Here is a 22,657-nt window from a genome sequence, read left to right as displayed (position 1 = left end):
TTTATATCCATATGCAGTGCCTATTGTGTCCCCAAGAGCTGTTTGAAGTTTCCAGAACACTGCAAAAATCAATAAGGCCATGACCCTGCAATCAGAGTTAGTTAGGTGGTAAATACACTAGGGTTTTATGCAGATAATTTCAGGAGCTTGTTTGATGTGGCTTTACCTGAGAGGGAGATGATAGAGCAAGAGGAGGTTAATATCCTAGTACCTAATCCATATAGGTAAAACTACCCATAGATAGGTATGAAGGATTTGGACATGAAGTGGGCCATACTGGCAGGAATAAATAAGAAGAGCCAAGCTGGGTACAGTGGTACATGCCTATGATCCCAGCAGCTTGAGAGGCTGAGGCAGGAGAACTGTGAGTTCAAAGCCAGCCTCAGCAACTTAGTGAAGCCCTAAGCAACTCAGCAAGACTTTGCCTCTAAATAAAATATTAAAAAGGGCTGGGGATGTGGCTCAGTGGTTAAGCACCCCTGGGTTCAATTCCTGGTACAAAAAAAAAAAAAAAAAAAAGAAGAAGGGCCAGATTTTTAAAATAGAAGCCCAGTAGTTGTGTGAGCTTATGGGATTTGACAGTTTCGATGTTTTTAAGGATATGTGCATAAGGGAATCTTCTGAGTGAATGAGGGGATGGTTAGATCATTAACAGAGAGAGGGACTTGGTACTGAGAGGAAATTTCCATAAATCCCTGAGGATTTTCCATCCAGGAACTCTATTTAGGCTACCTTACACCTAGTGTCTGCATAGTAGAAACTATTCTTCTAGTCTCTGCTGAAGATCATGTAATTAGGGTTTCATAAAATATGACTGAAGGTGTTCTATGGGAGTGGTATCCTCCCAAATATACACTGTCAGGAAATAGAGCCAGTTGACAACATGCACAGGTTACTTCTCAGAGGTAAGAAGAAGTATACAGAGGTCTATGATCAATGCCCTGTGGGAGATGCTTCGTGCAGCAGACAACCAGAAAGTCCTCAGAAGTAGAGTCCATGAAATCTCATGTTGAGCAGATCCATTTTATATAAAGATCATATGAATGTATCAATTTTTCCTTCTTTATCTGTTTTAGAATAAGTGATCATCAAAACTAGCTTCAAGAAATACATTGGCAAAGTTTGCTCAATAAGAGTTCATGAGGGACAGCCTCAGTGCCTCTTTTTCTTATAAAAATATTTTATGATATGCCAGATGCAGTGAGTCACGCCTGTATTCCCAATGGCTCAGGAGGTGAGGTAGGAGGATTGCAAGTTCAAAGCCAGCCTTATCAATTTAGCAAGACCCTGTCACAAAATAAAAATACCAGGCTAGGGATGTGGCACAGTGGTTAAGTTTCTCTGGGTTCAATTCCTGGTACCCCCAAAAAATATTTCATGATAAACCTGAAGTATTAAAAACATTTTCATTATTAATTATATATGTCTCACTCTTGAGGACTTTTTATGACTTTAACACATGTCTTACAAGGTATGGGCTTTCCTAGGGCAGGCTTTTCTGACTGGTATGAGGGAGGTTGTTCTAGATTTGATTATTGTATGTCCATGAGAGTTAGTCTAACACTATCATGATGTTCTGGATGTTTTTAACTCTTCTGATTTATTAAGTCTTTTATACCCTTAGCACAGTTTTTGTGTTCTGCTCTCCTTCTCCTTCCTTGAGAGTACCTTCTATTGACTACTTTAAAAACATTTAGGTATCTACCTGTGTGTTAGATGGGATGGGTCAGGTTTTTAAGTTCTTAGTTGATATTATGACTGAGGACCCAGAGCTTTCACATTCCTACCCTGTTCCTCTACTTCCCCATGAGGTTGTCAGATGAGCTATATTCACAAAAGAAAGTAGGATAATTTTATTTATTCCATTATTGGATGACTTAGTATCTGCTAACCCCAGGACAGTACTCTAAGTTAAAGTTTAACTTTCAGCCTCTCACCAAGGTTCCAGACCTAAGTGGTTGTTCTTCTGTTTCCCCCAAAGATGAGAGTAAAAACCCAATGCTGTGTGGTTTTGATACAAAAGTGTATAAAGGGTTCTCAACTTTTGTCCTTCAAGTCATCTGTTATAGTTTGGATCTGGAATGTTCCCCAAAGATCCATGTACTTAAAGGTTTGGCGCCCAGTGCAGTAATGTCCAGAGGTGAGGGTTTGGGGCTCTAACCTTATCTGCAATCCATTTGATAGGTTAATAATTTTAATGGTCTACTGAGAGGAGGTGAAAACTGTAGGAAGGTAGGCATGGTTACAGGAAGTAGATCACTGGGGGGATTCTCTTGGGGGGAATTTATCTTGTCCATGGCCCTTTCCCTCTGCTCTGCTTTGTAGCTGCCATAAACTAAGCAGGTTTCCTCTGCTTCATACATCTACCATGATGTTCTGCTTCACTTCAGGCACAGAGCAATGAAGTAGGACAACCATGAACTGAAACCTCTAAAACCATGAACCAATACAAACCTTTCCTCCTCCAAGTTGTTTGTCAGGCATTTTTGGTCACAGTGATGAAAAGCTAACTAACACATCTTCTTTTATTCTCATTCTATGAGTTCCTAAATCTAACTGTCGGGGCTGACAACAGTGCATCATGGCTAGGTCCTGGATAAAGAGTAAATCTTTACTAGTTATCTTTCTTTTGTGTACCTGCAACTCATGCACAGGGTTTGTGGATTTGTTCTTCATCAGTCCTACAACCTTTTCTTTTTCTTCCTACATTTGGTTAAGAAGCCAAGGATCCTAGGAACTAAAGAGCAGCAATGAGAGCCCTGCCCTCCTGAGCCTTCTCCTGTTAGAGGTGGGTGCCTCTGAACTCACCATTATTCCAAATCCTTATTCCTTGTGAAAAATAGAATGATTACTGCACCAGAATTCTGGAGTCCTGAGTGAAACAGAGTAAAATTAAGTAACTATGTGGCCCATCTTATGCAGGGTGATGTTGTAAGCTCTGTGAGGTGATGCACCAATGAAATGGCCATTTTTCTGTCCTCCAGGGTCTTTATAGTAAAGGTATACCTTTAAAGCAAAGGTAGATCCATTCACATATTGATGACTATAAACAAGAGATCCCAGTGGTGAGTGTACTAACACATTCTGGGTTTCCCTTACTATCCATACTCTCACCTTCCAAATAAAACCTATAAGAACTTGGGAGATTTTTATACTGAAAATTCACTCGTTAATTGGAAAATCCATTATACTTAACGAACCAATGAAAATGGTTAAGTTGTGGGCAGATTTGAAAGTGAGAGGCTGTAGAGTTCCTGGCAGTCACTTTCAGTGGGTTTTGCTTTATGCTCCTGTTGTTTAAACATTATTGCTATTATCTCTCCACTTCCCTGAGACTTTACCCTTCCGTAGTCCTAGGTTTAAGTCATGTTGAGCAAGCACAGGGTATTTGTGGCTAATAAAGAACATTTGCCACATTAATGCTTTGAAAATCTCAGACTGGAGCTGAGAGGTTCAGGTAATTTAAAAGGTTGTGCTAGGAAATTAGAGAGTGGAGGTAAGGAAGGCTTGCAAAGTCTTCAGATCTATGTATATAGTATGTCTTGCCATGTATTTATTCCTAATATCTCAGCAATATTTTATATATTTTAATATACTGGTCTTATACAAGTTTTTACAAAAAATTATTCCTGTATTTCTCATATTTTGATACTATTAGAAAAGGTATATTTTTCAACTTTTTATTTTGAAATAATTATATATTCAAAGGAAGTTGTAGCTAGAGAACAGAGAGCTACCATCTACCCAATTTCTCAAAATGGTTATACCTTATATAAATTAAGTATAAAATCAAAACCAGAAAATAAGTATTAGAACAATATGTGTATAGTCATTTCATTTATGTGTACTCTGTTACTTGTAGACCACTTTATTTGAGGTATAAATGACATCCAAAATGCTGTACATATTTCAAGTATACACCTGGGAAACCACCGCTGCAGTCTATGCTGTTAAGTACAACTAATACCTCCAAGGGTTTCCTGCTACCCTGGTTTTTTACTTCTCTGTTTATCATTTTTGTGATAAGAATACTTAACTAAATATGTACCCTCTTAGCAACATTTTTTTAGATAGGATCTTGCTATGTTGCACACTGGCTTTGAGCTTATGATCCTCCTGCTTCAGCTTCCTAAATAGCTGGGATTACAGGCATGTGCCACCACACCTGGCCCTCTTAGCAATATTTAAGTATACAGTATTATTGTTGATTATAGCTACCATACTATACAGTAGATCTCTAGACTTACTTGGCTTGCATAAGTGAAACTTTATACCCCCTGAACAGCAACCTCCCAATTTCTGTACCCTTTCCCTTAGTAATCAGTATACTACTTTCTGCTTCTAGAAGTTTTATTGCTTTAGAAATTTCATATTAATTGGAATCATGCAATATTTATCCTGTGACTAGCTTATTTCACTATCTTGTTGTATGATGCAGTCTATAGTATTTTTTGGTATATCTCTTATATTAGCTATAAGCGTTTATAATGGTTGCTTTAGGTACTACATTATACACACATAACTTATCACAGTCCACTGGTGGTGTCCTTTTACTTTTTATTTTTTATTTATTTGCAGGGGGGGACTGGGAATTGAACTCAGGGACACTCAATCACTGAGCCACATCCCCAGCCCTATTTTGTATTTTATTTAGAGACAGGGTCTCACTGGGTTGCTTAACGCCTCACTTTGTATTGAGGCTGTCTTTGAACTTATGATCCTCTTGCCTTAGCCTCGTGAGCCTCTGGGATTACCGGCATGCACCACTGTGCTCGACTTCATTGTACTTTTTAAAGTGAAATACGGGAGCTGGAATACAGGAGCTCAGTGGTAGAGTGCTTGCCTAGCATGTGTGAGGCACTGGATTCAATCCTCAGCATCACATAAAAATAAATAAAGACATTGTATCCATATACAACAAAAACATAATTTTTAAAAAGTGAAATATAACCCTTATCTTCATTGATGTCCTTTTTACCCCCTACACACATACACCCCCATTTATATCATTATCTTAAATATTTTCTCTATATACATTTGGAACCACCTCAATGATTTTTGCTTCATCCATCAAATGTAATTTAGAAAACTCAAGAGGAAAAAGAGGTAATTCTCAGTCAAAGATTTTAAAATAGTTATAAAACTATTATCTTTACCTATTTGGGGCTCTATCCACTTTTCTTTATTCTTTCCTGATGTTCCAAGTTTCCTTCTTTTATTATTACTTTTCTGTTTGGAGATCTTCTTTAGCCATTCTTTTAGAGTACATCTGCTGGGTATAAATTCTGAGTTCTCCTTCATCTGAGAATATTTTGCCTCCACCTTCATTCATAAATGATACTTTAGCTGAATATAGGATTCTGGGTTGATAGTTTTTATGTTGTGCTACTTCCTTCTGGTCTCCATTGTTTTTTTTTTTTTTTTAAAGATAGAGTGAGAGGTGAGAGAGAGAGAGAGAGAGAGAGAGAGAGAGAGAATTTTTAATATTTATTTTTTAGTTCTCGGCGGACACAACATCTTTGTTGGTATGTGGTGCTGAGGATCGAACCCGGGCCGCACGCATGCCAGGCGAGCGCGCTACCACCCGAGCCACATCCCCAGCCCTCCATTGTTTTTTTTAATGAGAAATCCTTGGCATTCAAATTGTTTATCCTCCACTGGTAAAGGTGTTATTTCTTTCTCATTGCTCTTGTCTTTAGTTTTCAGAATTAGTTTTGAAATAAATGACAGCTTTCCTTTGCTTTAGTTTTCAGAGTTTGATTTTGATATTTCTTGGCATGAATTTCTTTGTTTTTTCCCCATTTGGTACTTTCTCAGTTTCTTGAATCTGTAAGTTTATTAATTATTTCATTTTTTAAGTATGTTTGCAGTTGGTCATTGAAGTTTTTATAACTATTTTAAAATCTTTGTCTAGTAATTCTCACATTCCTGTCATTTTGACATTGACATCTGTTGATTGTCTTTTTTCACTCAGTTTGAGACATTCCTGCTTCTTGGTTGATAAAAGCAATTTTAGCTGTAAACACGGACACTGTTGGAATTATGAGACAGTGGAGCTTATTCAAACATATATTTATTTGTTTCTTTGTTTGTTGGTACTGGGGATCGAACTCAGGGGCATTTGACCACTGAGTCACATACCAAGCCCTATTTTCTATTTTATTTAGAGACAAGGTCTCCCTGAGTTGCTTAGTGCCTCACTTTTGGTGAGCGTGGCTTTGAATTCGTGATCCCCCTGCCTCAGCCTCCTGAGCTGCTGGGATTACAGGCATGCACCACCACACCCGGCCTTCAAACATTTTTTTAAAGATGGCTTTTCCTGACACTACTCTGGCAGGTAAAGGTAATTGCCACTGCGTTAGTACCAGGTAGGTTTGAAGTCCAGATTACCCATGTAGCCTTTGTTGACACCTGAGAGAGCTGCTCCTTGGACTTCTGGATGGGAGGGTGGGATTTATGGCTTCCCACTGTGACTCCATTTATACCTCCCTGGCTGGGAGGATAAGAATGCCTTTACTGCTTCTTACATGGTCTCCACATGGGAAGAAGGGTTGTCTTGTTGCTATTACCACTAGAAGGTAGTGAAAATCCCAGCTTTTCACTAGATCACTTTGGATACACCTCTGGACCTCATTTCTGAGAGGTTAATATAGTACAGGCTCCCTATGTAGTCTCTACTGATACTCTTCTGGAGGATTGAAAGTCCCAGCTTTCTGCTTGGCTTTCTCTGGCATGATATCAGCAAAGAGGAAGAAGGTGTGTACCTCATCACAGACTTGTGAGGGGTGGCTGTCCTTTCTCTCTACAGTCTTTTCTGGCAAGGATGGGGTAAGACCACAGTTCTTTCTGGTTTTTGTTGGAGTAGAACAATTATCTGAAAGTTTTCTCTCTAACAAGGCTGAATTCCCCCCCCCCTGTCTTTTAGCTATAAAGAACAGGCTGTTATTTTTTCTATTGTTTTCATTGTGTCCTTTGGTGTTTCTGGGTTGCTGGCTTCTCTGTTCCCTCATTTGGGATATATGAGGCAAAAAGAAAACCCCAGGAACTCACCATATATTGTTCCTTTGGTCCCAAGTTTCCTAGCTAGTCTGACTTCTTCTCTTCACCTTTCAAGATTCTTCTTGTTTTATATCTCCTGCACAGGTCTTTTAATTATATTTAATACAAGGAATCAGAAAAAGTATAACTACTTTTGACTACTCCTGGAATTGGAATTGTTGACATTTTTACCACTTTCTCTAGTCGAGCTCTCAGACTTTTAGCCTTTACTCCATAAGAAATATCCTTTGGGAGAGAACATTTATCTTATCAGTTTTTCCATTCTATTTGTTCATAGTGGAAAAATAGCAGATGCAAAAGCTCAAGAAAGATAGGAAGGGCTACAGTTGTGGCTCAGTGGTAGAGCACTTGCCTAGCATGTGCAAGGCACTGGGTTCAATTCTCAGCATCACATATAAATAAAATGAATAAAATAAAGATCCATCAACATCTAAAAAAAAATTAAAAAGAGAAAGATGGGAAAATCTGCCAACCAGAAATAGTTCAGATTAGAAATATCAGCTGATAAATGGCACGGTGTACATGGCTTGGGTCCACCTTGTTTTTTTTTTTAATATATATACTACATATATTTTATTACATAATTAATATTAATATATTAATTTAATAATTTAATATTATTAATTATATATGTGTAATATATAATATATATGTATTATATATATATATATATATATATATATATATATATATATATATATATATATATATAGTTGTAGTTGGACACAATACCTCTATTTCATTTATTTATTTTTATGTGCTGAGGATTGAACCTGGCCATGCACATTGAGGCGAGCGCTCTACCGCTGAGCCACAATCCCAGCCTTGCTTTTCTTACTGAAGGCTTTGAGTTATATCTGGATGACTCAAGATTATTATTTGTGCAAAGTGTGGAAAATAGCAAGTGACTAGAGCCTCAGAGTCTAAGTGGCAGGACATTAAATAGTTAAGAGATGGTGCTAAGTAATCCTGATCAGAAATCGTCTGCTAATTGATTTATGGAATTTAAGGTGAAGGGATCTAATTTAGTGAATGGGAAAGGTTGGTGCCCTTACTAGAGGGGGAACTCTGGGATTCCATCAACTCCTTTGTTGGGGTAGAACCAAATTCCTTAAATTTACTTTATTATTTCAGTAATAGTATAATATTTGAGCTTATTTATGAGGTGACACTACCCTTGTCATTTCAAATTTTAATGCTAAGTTAAACCTTGATGGTCTATAATGAAGAGCTCATTGTGGAAGTTGCATATGTATAAGCTTCCTGCCTGTCATTGTAATCTGCTTTGGCAGAGACTCTAAGAACCCTATTATGTCTTCAACATAATTTCATCACCAGAAATCTAGATGATGAATTTTTATTCTGTATGAGTATTTTTATTCAGTTTTAGAAGGTAGTGATACTTGCAAAAATCTAACTGGTCAACATGCAGGCCTTGTTCCAAAGAAGGTTACACCTGGGTTAATACAGAGTGTGCGTGCACAAGAACCTGGCTGTAATAGTATACAAACCTTGAATTGACAGAATAAGGCTCACCTCTTTTCAAGACGTACTTCACTGCCTACTTTGAAGCGACAATGAATGCTATTGTATAAAACAAAAGTAGAAGTTCCATCTCATCATGTAAATCATGCACAAAAATAAAAACTACCTCTAACTGAAGCCTTTGCATCTAATTGATCTGAAGATATTTCTACATTTCTACAATAATGTTGCAATGAGCTCTCTTTGGGGTATGAGAAATTACAAAGCAAGGACCTTAATTTCTCAAAATTTCTTATGATAGTTGTGCTTTCATTTATTGTAAAGATTCTGTGCTAAATAATGATAATTTCCTCAATTAGTACTGTAGTTTGAATGTGTCCCCCCAAAGGTCATGTGTTGAAGACCTAATTCCCAGTATAAAAGTATTAAGAAGTTGGACCTTTAATAGGTGATTAGGTCGTAAGAGCATGGCCCTCATGAATAGATTAGTGGCATTATCACAGAAGTGGGTTCCTTATAAAAAGATAAATTTGGCTTCTTCTCTCTCACTCTTGCTCTCTTTTGCCTTTTTGTCTTCTGCTATGGAATGATACAAGAATAATCCCTTTGTCAGATACCAGGCTTTGACCTTGAACTTTCCAGCCTCCAGAGCCAATGAGAAAGAAATTTCTATTCACTATAAATTATCTATTCCATGGGATTCTGTTATAAAAGCACAAAATGGACTAAGACAGTGAGCATTTACTGAGTTGCACTTCCTTAGTCAGCATCTGACACCATTCATGTATGTGTGCCCACTAATGTGTCATGTACTGATTTGAGCAGAATATATAGAAAGATGATATCAGCCAAGGTCCTGAAACAACCTTGTGAATGTTTTAGTATTTATTAGAGCATTTAGAGATATGTCAAGCACGTGAACACATTTGGATTACATGGCGAGTACAATGTGATGACAGGCCAGGATATGGGAATACACAGAACAAGATTGGATGAAATTGGCAGTAGACTAAAGAGATAGGATCATATTGTCACTAGGGAAATATAAAGCATTTATCCTTTCATTTTTTGTCTCTTCATTCAACTTTCCCATCCATTCATTCTTCCATCCATCATTTTCCATCATGTTTTACTAAGTGACTGCCTGCTATGTGTTAATTGCTGTGCCAGGCAATGTAATCAAGTGTGAAAACATTAGTCTGAGTCTTTGCCCTATGACTAATACTATAACCTTTATTGTCACTTTCACCCCAACTCTCTTTTTCTCAGTACAGATATTACTTTGTATAATTTACAATTGGCATGCAGTGTAGAATGATTTCAGGATCATAAAGTAGAAGACTTATTTCTAGTTCATTTGGTCATGTAACATCTCTAAATACTGATATTTTTCTCACTTTTGAGCCTCACTGATGTTTTTTTTTGTTTGTTTTTTTTTGTTTTTTTTTTTTTTTAGGAAACCTCTAACATGGTAGTAAACAACAAAAATACATATGAAGTCTCATGGGGCTGGGGTTATGACTCAGTGGTAGAGCACTTGCCTAGCATTTGTGAGGAACTGGGTTTGATTCTCAGCACCACATATAAATAAAAATAAAGTCCATTAATAATGAAAAATATTAAAAACATGTATGAAGTTTGTTTTGAATGGACAAGTAGTCCGGCATATTCAAGGCCTGAATATGACTTTTATGACTAGATCTGAGAATATGCTAAGGATGTGTTGTGATCCAGAAAAGTCAGCTGGAGTCAGACCTATGGTGCTTGTAAGTATAGTATATTGCAGCTATTTTTGTAGACATTGAGGTTTTTAAAAAAAAACTAATAGACTTTATTATTTTTAGAGCAACTCTAGATTTGCAAGAAAACTGAGCAGAAAGTACAAAGCGCTCATTCCCCTCCTTTAATTTTCCCTAATATTTTTTCCCTTGGGATAAAATATACATGACAAAAATTGAACATTTTAACTGTCTTAAATGCATAGTTTAATGGCATTAAGTACATTTAAATCATTATGCAACCATTACCACCTTCCAGAACTATCCCATCATCCCAAACCAAAGCTCTTTACCCATTAAATAATAACATCCCTTTTTCCCTTCCCATTAGCCTCTGATAAATATGATTCTACTTTTCTGTTTCTATGAACTTTACTATTTGAGGATATTAGTCAGCTCTAAGTGCCATAAAAAAGTGCCATAGACTGGGTGGCTTAAACAACGGAAACTAATTTTCACTATTCTAGAACCTAGAAGTCTGATATCAGGGTACCAGCATGGTCAGGTTCAGGTGGTGGCTCTCTTTTTGCTTGAAGATAGCCACCCTCTTGCCATGTGCTCACCTGACGTTTCCTACGTGTGTGATCATGGAAGAGAAACAGAGCAAGCTCTCCTTGATCTCTTCTTACAATGGAACTAATCCTATTGGGTTAAGATGCCACCATTATGACCTCATTAAAACTTAATTGCCTCCTAAAAGCCCTATCTCCAAATACAGTCACATTAAAGGTTAGGGCCTCAATGTGTATATTTTGGGGGAATAATTCAGTACTCAGTGTCTCATAAAAGTGGAATCATATAATATTTTTCCTTTAATTATGGACTTATTTTGGTCAAGATAATATCATCAAGGTTCATCAATGTTGTAAGAAGTATCATAATTTCCTTCCTTTTAAGACTGAATACTTTTCCATACATATATACTTTATTCATAAATCCATTGAAGGACATTTAGAATGCTTCCATCTTTTGATTATTATGAATAATGTTATCATGAACATGAGAGTACAGATATCTGCCTGAATCACTGCTTTCAATTTTTTTTTCTACTGGGGATTGAACTTGACCACTGAGCCACATCCTCTATTTTGTATTTTATTTAGAGACAGGGTCTCACTGAGTTGCTTGGCACTTCACCATTGATGAAGCTGGCTTTGAATTCATAATCCTCCTGCCTCAGCCTCCTGAGCTGCTTTCAATTCTTTAGGGTCTATACCAACAGTGGAATTACTGAATCATAAAGTAATTCTATATGTTTGTTTTAGAAACTACTTGCTGTTTTCTTCAATGACTGTACCAATTTAAATTCAAACCAGTAATATACAAGGGTTCCAATATATATTGAGCATCATTTCATATGCCTATTGGTCATTTGTGTGTCTTATTTGGAGAAATGTCTATTCAAGTCCTTTACCCATTTTTAAATTGGGTGGTTTGTATTTTTGTTCATTTATAGAAGTTTTTAAATATATTATGGATATTAATCTCTTATCATATGCTGTGGTCTGAATGTTTTTGCCCCCTCAAAATCCATATGTTGAAATCTTAACCTACAAAGTGTTGATATGAAGAGGTGAGACCTTTGGGAAATGATTAAATTATGGGAGTAGAGCCCACATGAATGGCATCAGTGCCCTTATCAAGAGGCCTGAGAGAGCTTGTTTGCCCTTTCTACATGTGAGAACATAGCACAAAGATGACATCTATGATGAAGTGAGCTTTCATCAGACACTGAATCTGCTAGAACCTTGATCTTAGATTTTTCAGCCTCCAAAATTATGAGAAATAATTTTCTATTATTTATAAGCTACCCTGGTTATGGTATTTTTGTTATAGTAGTCCACACAGACTAAGACATCATATATATGATTTGCAAATATATTCCCTCATTCTGTGAGATTATTTTACACTATTGATAGTGTCCTTTGATGCACAAAAGTTTTTGTTTTAATAATGTCCAACTCATCTTTTTCTTTTTAGTTGCCCATGCTTTTGGTGTCAAGTCCAAGAAATCATCACCAAATCTAATGTCACAGAATTTCCAGTTTTCTTCTAAGAGCTATGTAACTGTTCATACATTTCTGTTATTTGATCATTTGGACTTCATTTTTATATGTGGAATATGGTAAGGGTCCAATGTCTGTCTTTTGCATGTGTATATCCCAGCACCATTTGTTGAATAATGTCCATTAACTATTGCATAGTCTTGACACCCTTGTTGAAAATCATTTGTCTATATACACAAGAGTTTATTTCTTTTTTTTTCTTTTTTTTAATTGGTTGTTCAAAACATTACAAAGCTCTTGACATATCATATTTCATACATTAGATTCAAGTGGATTATGAACTCCCATTTTTACCCCAAATACAGATTGCAGAATCACATCGGTTACACATCCACATTTTTACATAATGCCATATTAGTGACTGTTGTATTCTGCTACCTTTCCTATCCCCTACTATCCCCCCTCCCCTCCCCTCCCATCTTCTCTCTCTACCCCATCTACTGTAATTCATTTCTCTCCTTGTTTATTTTCCCATTCCCCTCACAACCTCTTATATGTAATTTTGTATAACAATGAGGGTCTCCCTCCATTTCCATGCAATGTCCCTTTTCTCTCCCTTTCCCTCCCACCTCATGTCTCTGTTTAATGTTAATCTTTTCTTCCTGCTCTTCCTCCCTGCTCTGTTCATAGTTGCTCTCATTATATCAAAGAAGACATTTGGTATTTGTTTTTTAGGGATTGGCTAGCTTCACTAAGCATAATCTGCTCTAGTGCCATCCATTTCCCTGCAAATTCCATGATTTTGTCATTTTTTAGTGCTGCGTAATACTCCATGGTGTATAAATGCCACATTTTTTTTATCCATTCATCTATTGAAGGGCATCTGGGTTGGTTCCACAGTCTTGCTACTGTGAATTATGCTGCTATGAACATCGATGTGGCAGTATCCCTATAGTACGCTCTTTTAAGGTCTTCAGGGAATAGTCCGAGAAGGGCAATAGCAGGGTCAAATGGTGGTTCCATTCCCAGCTTTCCCAGGAATCTCCATACTGCTTTCCAAATTGGCCACACCAGTTTGCAGTCCCACCAGCAATGTACAAGAGTACCCTTTTCCCCACATCCTCGCCAGCACTTGTTGTTGTTTGACTTCATAGTGGCTGCCAATCTTACTGGAGTGAGATGGTATCTTAGGGTGGTTTTGATTTGCATTTCTCTGACTGCTAGAGATGGTGAGCATTTTTTCATGTACTTGTTGATTGATTGTATGTCCTCCTCTGAGAAGTGTCTGTTCAGGTCCTTGGCCCATTTGTTGATTGGGTTGTTTGTTGTCTTATTGTCTAATTTTTTGAGTTCTTTGTATACTCTGGATATTAGGGCTCTATCTGAAGTGTGAAGAGTAAAAATTTGTTCCCAGGATGTAGGCTCCCTATTTACCTCTTTTATTGTTTCTCTTGCTGAGAAAAAACTTTTCAGTTTAAGTAAGTCCCATTTTTTGATTCTTGTTATTAACTCTTGTGCTATGGGTGTCCTATTAAGGAATTTGGAGCCCGACCCCACAATATGTAGATCGGAGCCAACTTTTTCTTCTATAAGATGCAGAGTCTCTGATTTGATATCAAGCTCCTTGATCCATTTTGAATTAACTTTTGTGCATGGCAAGAGAAGGGGATTCAGTTTCATTTTGTTGCATATGGATTTCCAGTTTTCCCAACACCATTTGTTGAAGATGCTATCCTTCCTCCATTGCATGCTTTTAGCCCCTTTATCAAATATAAGATAGTTGTAGCTTTGTGGATTAGTCTCTGTGTCCTCTATTCTGTACCATTGGTCCACCCGCCTGTTTTGGTACCAGTACCATGCTGTTTTTGTTACTATTGCTCTGTAATATAGTTTGAAATCTGGTATCGCTATACTGCCTGATTCACATTTCCACTTAGAATTGCTTTTGCTATTCTGGGTCTTTTATTTTTCCATATGAATTTCATGATTGCTTTATCTATTTCTACAAGAAATGCCATTGGGATTTTGATTGGCATTGCATTAAACCTATAGAGAGCTTTTGGTAATATCGCCATTTTGATGATGTTAGTTCTGCCTATCCATGAACAGGGTATATTTTTCCATCTTCTAAGATCTTCTTCTACTTCTCTTTTTAGGGTTCTGTAGTTTTCATTGTATAAATCTTTCACCACATCAATAGACTTAAAGATAAGAACCATATGATCATCTCCATAGACGCATAAAAAGCATTCAACAAAGTACAGCATCCCTTTATGTTCAAAACATTAGAAAAACTAGGGATAACAGGAACTTTCCTCGACATTGTAAAAGCTATCTATGCTAAGCCTCAGGCTAGCATCATTCTGAATGGAGAAAAATTGAAGGCATTCCCTCTAAAATCTGGAACAAGACAGGGATGCCCTCTATCTCCACTTCTGTTCAACATAGTTCTCAAAACACTGGCCAGAGCAATTAGACAGATCAAAGAAATTAAAGGCATAAAAATAGGAAAAGAAGAACTTAAATTATCACTATTTGCGGATGACATGATTCTATACCTAGAAGACCCAAAAGGGTCTACAAAAAACTACTAGAACTAATAAATGAATTCAGCAAAGTGGCAGGATATAAAATCAACACGCATAAATCAAAGGCATTTCTGTATATCAACGACAAAACTTCTGAAACGGAAATGAGGACAACCACTCCATTCACAATATCCTCAAAAAAATAAAATACTTGGGAATCAACCTAACAAAAGAGGTGAAAGATTTATACAAGAGTTTATTTCTGGGATCTCTACTCTACTCCATTGGTTTATGTTAGTCAGATTTCCATCTTTGTAACAAAATACCTAATGTAATCCACTTATAAGGAAGAAGACTTATTTTGGCTCAGGATTTCAGAAGTTTCCGTCCACGTTCAGCTGGATCCATTGCTTTGGGGCCTGTGTCAAGGCAGAACAATATGGTGGGAGTGCTTGATGGGTCAAAGATGTTCACTTTATGGTGGCCAGGAATCATAAGAAAGACCCAGGAAGGGGCCTGGATATCAATATCCCCTGCAAGGGCACAACCCCAGTGACCAAACTTCTTCCCAGTAGGCTCCATGACTTAAAGTTTTTACAACTTTTCAATAGCTTCACAGGCTAGCAGCCAAGACTTTGGCATAAAGGCCTTTGGAAGACAGTTAGGATCCAAGCCATAGCAGTGTATATATGGTTATATGGCAGTATCAGACAGTTTTAATTACTGTACTTTGTGGTGATAAGTTTTAAAATAGGAAGTGTGAGTCTTCCAGCTTTGTTCTTTTTCAATATTGTTTTGACTATCTGGGGTCCCTTGAGAGTCCCTATGAGTTTTTCAAGCTTTGCAAAAAATCATTTTTGAGATTTTGATAGGGATTTCATTAGATATGTAGATAGCTTTGGTAGTGACATCTTAACAATATTAAGTCTTCCAATTCATGAACACAGGATGCTTTCCATTTGTCTTCTTTAATTTCTTTCTATAGTGTTATATATTTTTCAGTGTATAAAACTTTTATGTTTTTTATAAAGTTATTCCTAAGTATTTTATAAGTTTTGGTGCTATTATAAATGGAGTTTTTTTCTTTTTCAGATTGTTCATTGTAAGGACATAGAAATGCAAGTAATTTTGTGTTCATTATATATCCTAGAAATTTTCAGAATTAGTTTTAATAAGTCTTTTTTGTGTGTAGATTCTTTAGGGTTTTCTACAGATAAGATCATATTATCTGCACAAAGAAACAATTTCACTTCTTCATTTTCAGTTTAGATCCCCTTTAAGTTTTTTCTTGCCTAATGATTATGGCTTGAACTTCCAATACTATGTTGAGTAGAACGGTGAAAGTTGGCATCCTTGTCTTGTTCCTGATCTTATAGGAAAGTTTTCAGTCTTCACCATTGAGTATGATGTTAACTGTAGGTTTCCCTATTATTAACATTTCCTACAATTAAAGGAACAATATTGATACATTATTATTAACTAAAGTCCATAGTTTACACTAGGTTTCAATATTTGAATTCTACATCCCATGGGTTTTCACAAATGTATAACATGCATCCAACATTATAATATCATGCAGAATAGGTTCACTTACCTAAAATCCCTAATTTCCCACCCATGCATCCCTCTCTTCTACCTGAAGCCCCTGACAACCACTGATTTTTTAAATGCCTCTATAGTTTTGCCTTTTCCAGAATGTTATATAGTTGGACTCATACAGCTTTTTCAGATGTATTTCAGTTATCAATGTTCATTTAAGCTTCTTTCATGTCATTTTGTGCTTTTTGTGTGTGTGTGGTGCTGGGGAATGAATCCAGGGCTCATTTTGTGCTTAATGGCAAATTTCCATTTATTGCTGTATAATATCTATTATATGGATATACCAGGGTTTCTCCATTCACCTACTGAAAGTACATCTTGGTTGTTTCCACATTAGCAACTATGAGTAAAGCTAATTATAAAATTTATGTGCAGGTTTTTGTGGGGACATATATTTTTAACTCATTTGGATAAATATTAAAGAGTGTGATTACTGGATCATTTTATAAGAATACGTTTAAGCAAATCTTTACCCCTCACACATCAGATAGAGCACTAATCACTAGCATATATGAAGAATTCAAAAAGCTAAACACCAAAAAACAAATAACCCAATCAGTAAATGGACCAAGGACCTGAAGGGACACTCCTCAGAAGATGATGTACAATCAATCAACAAATACATGAAAAAATGCTCATCATCACTAGCAATTAGAGAAATGCAAATCAAAACCACTCTAAGATTTCATCTCACTCCAGTCAGAATGGCAGCTGTTATGAAGACAAACAACAATAAGTGTTGGTGAGAATGTGGGGGAAAAGGCACACTCATACACTGCTGGTGGGATTGCAAATTGGTGCAGCCAATATGGAAAGCAGTATGGAGAATCATTGGAAAACTTGAATGGAACCACCATTTGACCCAGCTATCCCTCTCCTCAGTCTGTCCCCAAAGGACTTAAAAACAGCATACTACAGGGACATAGCCACATCAATGTTATAGCAGCACAATTCACAATAGCTAAACTGTGGAACCAACCTAGATGCCCTTCAGTAGATGAATGGATAAAAAAAATGTGGCATATAAACACAATGGAATATTACTCAGCAATAAAAGAGAATAAAATCATGGCATTTGCAGGTAAGTGGATGGAGTTAGATAATGCTAAGTGAAGTTAACTAATCCCCAAAAAACAAATGCCAAAAATTTTCTCTGATATAAGGAGGCTGATTCATAGTGGGGTAGGGAGGGGGAGCATGGGAGGAATAGAGGAACTCTAGATAGGGCAGAGGAATTGGAGGGGAAGGGAGGGGCATGGGGTAATTAATGATGGTGGAATATGATCATTATTATCCAAAGTACAGGTATGAAGACACGAATTGGTGTGAATATACTATGTATACAACCAGAGATATGAAAAAGTATGCTCTATATATGTAATAAGAATTATAATGCATTCTTCTGTCATATATAAATAAAAAAATAAATTAAAGTAAGAATACATTTAGTTTTCTAAGAAACTACCAAAATGTCTGTCAGAGTGACTGTAGAGTTTTGTATTCCCACTAACAATGAATGAGAGTTCCAGGATCTCATATTCTATTGACTATTTGGTATTTCGGTGTTCTGGAATTTAGTTATCTATATAGGTATGTAGTTATATCTCTGTTTCATTCACAATTCCATAATGAAATTATTTTGAGCATCCTTTCATATAGTTACTTGCTGTCTGTGTATTTTCTTTGGCAAGGTGTATGTTTATGTCTTTATCTCATTTTTAATATTTTTAGCACTGTTGAGATTTAATAATTCTCTGGATATTTTGAATTCCATTTCTTTACAATATTAGTATTTTGTAAAATTTTTCTCTTAGTATGTGGCTTCTCTTTTCATTCTTTTAGCTCTTTCATAGAGCAGAAATTCAACAAAAGCACAGCATGTCAAAATTTGGTAGATGTAAGAGACCTTCGAAGGAAATTCATAGATTTCTTGCCTATATTAGTAAAGGAGAAATATTTAAAATCAACAAACTAAATTCCCACTTAAGGAATTTGGGAAAAGCAGATTAACTGAAAGTAGTCCAAGGAAAAATTTAACAATTAAGAGTAGAAATCACTTAAATTGAAAAAGAAAGAAAATCAACATACTCAATATATGAATTTTAAGAAGGTGACTATAAATATTGACAATCACTTAATAAAGCTTTTGAAGAAAAAAGAGAAGAAATGTAATTTATTAATATCAGCAATAAAAACTGGGTCAACTGTGCAGATCCTATAGACATTAAAAATATGGGGATATTATTACTAAATATCATTTTAACTCTAGATTTTTTTGTAGATATTCTTTATGAATTTGAAGAAGTTTCCCTCTTTTCCTAGTTTTAGTAGATTTTTTTAATCATGAATGGGTATTAGATTTTGTCAAATGCTGCTTCATCAAATGATGATAATCATATGATTTTATTCTTTAGTCTCTTGATGTGTTTAGATTATATTTATTAATTTTTGAGTGTTGAACCAGTCTTGCATACCTAGAATAAATTCTATTTGGTCATAACATATAATTCTTTCTATAGATTGTGTTACTTGATTTGTTAATATTTTATTCAGGACATTTGCATTTATATTTATAAGGAAAATTGGTCTATAGTTTGTTGTAATATTTCTATCTGGTTTTTGTATTAGGGTAATAATGACTTCATAGAATGAGTTTGGAAGTGCTCCATCTTCTTCCACTTTCTGGAAGTTACTGTAGAGAATTGGTATTATTTCTTCTTTAGATGTTGAGTAGAATTTAGCAGGGAAGCAGTCTGGGTTCAGTGTTTTCATTTTTGGAAGATTATTAATTACTGATAAAATTTCTTTAATAGACAGTCCTATTCAGATCATTTGTTTCTCATTATGTGAGATTTTTGTAGTTCATGTTTTTTCAAGAAATTAGTCCATTTAATTAATTGATTTTATCAAATGTGGAGATATAAAATTGTTCATAATGTTTCTGTATGATCTTCCTAATGTGCATGATTTCAGTAGTGATCACTACTCTTTCACATCTGATATTGGCAATTTGTGCTTTTTTTTCTTATCCTTATTAATGTGACTAGAGGTATTTATCTTTTCAGAGAACTAGCTTTTGGTTTCATTGATTTTTTTCTCTACCCTTTTCTGTTTATTGATTCCTGTTCTCATTTTTATAATTTCTTCTACATGCTTTAGGCTTACTATGCTCTTTTTCTCATTTTATAAGTGGAGAACTTAGACTATTGATTTTAAATCTTTCTCCTTTTCTAATATATGCATTTAATGTTGTAAATTTCCCTTTAATCACTGATATCCTATGTGTTTTAATAAGTTGTGTTTTTATTCTGTTCAAAATATTTATAATTTCTCTTGAGATTTCTTTATTGAACCATGTGCTATTTAAATGTGTGGTGTTTAATTTCTAAATACTGGATTTCCCATCTATCTTCCTGTTACCAATTTCTAACTTAATTACATTGGAGTCTGAGAATGTACTTTACATAGTTTCTACTCTTTTGTATGTGTTCCAATGTGGTCTCTGTTGGTGAATATTCCATGTGAGCTTGAGAAGAATGTGTATTCATTCAGTTATTTTAGATAAAGCATTCTTCAATGTCAATTAGACCAAGATGCTTTATCAAGCTGTTTAGGTGAACTGATTGAGGTTTATGGTTTTCTGTTTACTTGATCTGTTACTGACAAAGGGGTGTTAAAATCTTCATCAGTAACAGAATTTTGCCATAATAACAATTTTAACTCAGGTAATTTAACACTCTATTATTATGTGCATATACAATAAGAAGTGTTTTGTATTTTTGGAGAACTGATCCTTTATCATCTTTTGCTATTCTTTATTCTTGATAATTTTCCTTTTCCAAAATTTGCTTTGTCTATAATTAATATAGCTGGGCCATCTTTATTTTGATTAGTATTAGTATGATATATCGTCTCCATTCCTTTACTTCTAAGTTGTCAGTCTTTATAATTAAATTGAATTTCTAGTAGACTACATACAGTTTGGTCATTTGGGGGGGCACTTTGATAGTCCCTCTTTGTGTGTGTGTGTGTGTGTGTGTGTGTGTGTGTGTGTGTGTAGAGAGAGAGAGAGAGAGAGAGAGAGAGAGAGAGAGTGTGTTGTAGGAGGACAAGTCAATTTATTTATTCATTTATTTATTTATTTATATTTATGTAGTGCTGAGGATTGAACACAGTGCTTCACACCTGCTAGGCAAGTGTGCTACCACTGAACTAAACTCCAACCCCTGAAAGTCTTTTTTTAAACACTTTTTAAAATTTGTCCTAGTTAGATATACATGACAGTAGAATGTATTTTGACACATTATAAACAAATGGAGCACAACTTCTCCTTCCTCTGGCTGTACATGGTGCAGAGTAGTGTAATCATATAAGTATATAGGGTAATAATATCTGTCTCATTCCACCATCCTTCCTATCCCACATCCTCTCCCAAGCCCTTACTCGCTTCTGCACAATCCAAAGTTCTTTCATACTTCCCCAACCCCCCATTATGGATCAGCATCCACTTATCAGAGAAAACATTCCCTGAGAGTCTTTTAATCAATGTTTTTATATCATATGTTTTTATATCATTCACATTTAAAGTTTTATTGACATATTTGGATTAATATCAACCATATTTGTAACCCTTCTGTATTCTTTTCTGTCTTTTCTAATTTTAATTGAACAGTTTGTTTTTACTCTATCTTCTCTCATGGCATATCCCTAAGACATTTTAAAAAACAGTTTAGTGTTTGTCTCTGTAGTGTTTATTGTATACATCTTAAAATAATGCAAGTTGATCATCAAATAATAATGTTCTACTTAATGAATGGTACAGGAATATGATAATAGCATTCCCCCTGCCATTGTTGTAACATTACTGCCATTAGTTTCACTTATTCCTGTGTTATATTCAAAAATACGTTGTTGTTATTATTATTACTTTGAGCAATGTTAACTTTTAGATCAAGTATGAATAAGAAAATTAAATTACATTTATACTTGTTTTATTCCTTTCAAACACCCTTCATATAGATTCAAGATTCTGACCTACACCATTTTTCTTTTGAAGAACTGTGGACATTTTCTGGAAGATATGTCTATTGGCAATGAATTCTGAAATTTTTGTTTGTCTGAGAAAGCTTCTATTTTCTTTCACATTTTTAAATTTAGTTGTAGATCGACATAATAGTTTTGTTTTATTTTGTTCATTTATTTTATGTGGTGCTGATGTTTGAACCCGGGGCCTCACACGAACTAGGCAAGCACTCTACAACTGAGCCACAACCCAGCCCCATATTTTCTTTCAATTTTGAAGTTAATTTTGCTGGATATAGAACTCTAGGTTGGTATGGCTTTTTCTTTTAGCAGTTTAATTATTTTATTCCATTCTCTTCTTGTTTACATGATTGCTGATAAATTTTCCACTATAATTCTCATCCTTTTCATTCATATAGAATGTGTTTTTTAACTTTGTAAATTCTTCTAAAATTTTCTTTTTGTTTGGTTTTCTGCAATATGAATATTGTACAACTATTCAATGTATTTTATTTTTTCAAATCCTACTTGATGTTCCCTGAGCTTCTAGTAGCTTTGGTTTAGTTTCATTAATTTTAGAGCATTCTCTGATTTTATTCAAATGTTTCTTTACTGTTATCACTGTCTTCTTCTGGTATTCAAATTATGGATATATTATTATGGTTTGGGTATTATTCCATAGTACTCAAATGTTTTCTTTTGTTGTTTTCTTTCTTTTTTCTCTTTGCTTTTAAATTTGGGAAGTTTTTATTGCTTTGTCTTTAAGTTCACTGATTGTTTCCTTGGCTTTGTCATGAGCCCATGAGCCCATCAAATGCGTTCTTCATCGCTTTTAAAGAATTTAAACATTTTTTTAGTATTCCTTTTGATTCTTTCTTGGAATTTTTACCTCTCTGCTTATATTATTCATCCATTATTGCATGTTTTATGTTTTTCCACTAGAGCCCTCAACATATTTTTCATGATTATTTAAAATTCCTTGTCTGATAATTCAAAAATATGTGACATATCAGAATTGATTCTGAAGTTTGCTTCGTCTCTTCAGACTGTTATTGCATGCTTCTTTTTTTTAATATTTATTTCTTAGTTTTCGGCAGACACAACATCTTTGTTTGTATGTGGTGCTGAGGATTGAACCCGGGCCGCACACATGCCAGGCGAGCGCGCTACCGCTTGAGCC

The 22,657-nt window shown here is 35.3% G+C and overlaps 1 long non-coding RNA gene across 2 annotated transcripts in view; it reads left to right on the top strand.

The window, feature by feature from the left end:
- The window catches only part of LOC308638799, a 227,649-nt gene that overhangs the window by 38,204 nt on the left and 166,788 nt on the right, over positions 1 to 22,657 (top strand). The window contains exon 3 of one of the 2 annotated variants that reach the window (XR_014019931.1): positions 12,303 to 12,787. The exons of the other annotated variant lie outside the window; for it this stretch is intronic. This is a non-coding gene — a long non-coding RNA (uncharacterized lncRNA). Of the gene's footprint in view, positions 1 to 12,302; positions 12,788 to 22,657 lie in introns of those variants that run through there. 2 annotated transcript variants of the gene reach the window in all.

The sequence above is a fragment of the Spermophilus citellus genome (genome assembly GCF_964194105.1).
Source record: "Spermophilus citellus genome assembly, chromosome: X".
Taxonomy (NCBI): Eukaryota; Metazoa; Chordata; class Mammalia; order Rodentia; family Sciuridae; genus Spermophilus; species Spermophilus citellus.
This window is presented reverse-complemented; position numbering and strand designations above follow the sequence as displayed.